Here is a 2101-nt window from a genome sequence, read left to right as displayed (position 1 = left end):
GTATACAATGGAAAAAAGAGAGCATCTTCAACAAATTGTGCTGGCAAAACTGGATGTCAATCTGTAGAAGAATGAAAATAGATCCATGTCTATCAACATGCACCAAACTTAAGTCCAAATGGATTAAAGACCTCACTAACAGTCGGGACACACTGAACCTGATAGAAGAGAAAGTGGGAAGTACTCTACAACACATGGGCACAAGAGACCACTTCCTATATACAACGACAACAGCACAGACATTAAGGGCATCATTGATTAAATGGGACCTCCTGAGATTGAGAAGCTTCTGTAAAGCAAAGGACACTGTCACTAGACAAAAAGGGAACCCACTGACTGTGAGAAAATCTTCACCAACCCTGCAACTGACAAAGGTCTGATCTCCAAAATATATAAAAAACTCAAGAAACTAGACCGTAAAAGGCTAATCAACCCAATTACCCAATTATAAAATCTGGCACTGAGTTGAGCAGAGAATTCCCAACAGAAGAATTTCAAATGGCCAAAAAACACTTAAGGTCATGCTCAACTTCCTTAGCGATCAGGGAAATGCAAATCAAGACAACTTTAAGATACCATCTTACACCTGTCAGATTGGCTAAAATCAAAAGCACCAATTATATCCTTTGCTGGAGAGGTTGTGGAGAAAGGGGTACACTCATCCATTGGTGGTGGGAATGCAAACTTGTGCAACCACTTTGGAAAGCAGTGTGGTGGTTCCACAGGAAATTCGGGATCATCCTACCTCTGGACCCAGCAATACCACTCTTGGGAATATACCCAAGAGATGCCTTATCATACAACAAAATATATGCTCAACTATGTGCATAGCAGCATTGTTTATATAACCAGAACCTGGAAACAACCTTGATGCCCTTCAATGGAAGAATGGATGAAGAAATATGGAATATATACATATTAGAGTCCTACCCAGCAGTAAAAAACAATGACTTCTTGAATTTTACATGCAATTGGACAAATATAGAAAACAGTATCCTGAGTGAGGTAAGCCAGCCCCAAAAAGAGGAACATGGGATGTACTCACTCATATTTGGTTTCTAACTATAAATAAAGGACATGAGCCTAGAATTTGTGATTCTCGAGAAGCTAAATAAGAAGGTGAACACAGTGAAAAACATATAGGCATCCTCCTGAACAGTAACCTTCATCACACGATCAAAGGAGACAGATACAAAGACCCACCAGACTGAGCACCAGACTGAAATCTCAAGGACCAAATCAGGAGCAGAAGGAGAGAGAGCACGAGCAAGGAACTCAGGACTGTGAGGGGTGCACTGAGATAATGGGGATGTTCTATTGGGAACTCACCTAGGCCAGCTGGCCTGGGTCAGAAAAAGCATGGGATAAAACCAGACTCACTGAACATAGCAGACAATGAGGACTACTGAGAACTCAAGAACAATGGCAATGGGTTTTTGATCCTACTGCACATACTGGCTTTGTGGGAGCCTAGGCAGTTTGGATACTCCTCCTACTAGATGGGATGGAGATGGATGGTCTTTGGACTTCCCACAAGGCAGGGAACCCTGATTGCTATTAGGGCTGATGAGGGATGGGGACTTGATTGGGGGAGGGAAATGGTAGGTGGTGGTGGGGTGGTGGCAGAAATCTTTAACAAACATATAAATAAATAAATAAATAAATAAGAGATATTTTCTTCATTTTTCTCCATCTCTGACCTTCTTGAATCTCAACCATCCCATTCTTTCATTTCTCCTTGCCTTCCCCTTCTTCCATCTCCATCCTCTTCCTCCCACCTTTCTTCCTCCACTGTTCCCAATTTTTTCGGGTGCTCTTTTCTGTTTCTACTTCCCAGGGCTATCCATGCATGCATCACTTAAGATCCTCCATATTACCTTCTTGTTGAAAGATGAGTTTATCCTGCCTATTCCCAGAGTGACTTACTTCTAAAGAGCACACAGCAGCTTATATTAATTATGCACTATTTGGCCGATTAGCTCACACTTATTATTGGCTAGCTGTTAAATTTTATATTAACCCTTAATTCTTATCTATGTTTAGAAACATGGCTTATTACCTTTTCTCAATAAGTCATTCTCATTATTTTTTTTCTGCCTCT

This window comes from Chionomys nivalis, unplaced genomic scaffold, assembly GCF_950005125.1.
Source record: "Chionomys nivalis unplaced genomic scaffold, mChiNiv1.1 scaffold_104, whole genome shotgun sequence".
In the NCBI taxonomy this organism is placed as follows: domain Eukaryota; kingdom Metazoa; phylum Chordata; class Mammalia; order Rodentia; family Cricetidae; genus Chionomys; species Chionomys nivalis.
This window is presented reverse-complemented; position numbering follows the sequence as displayed.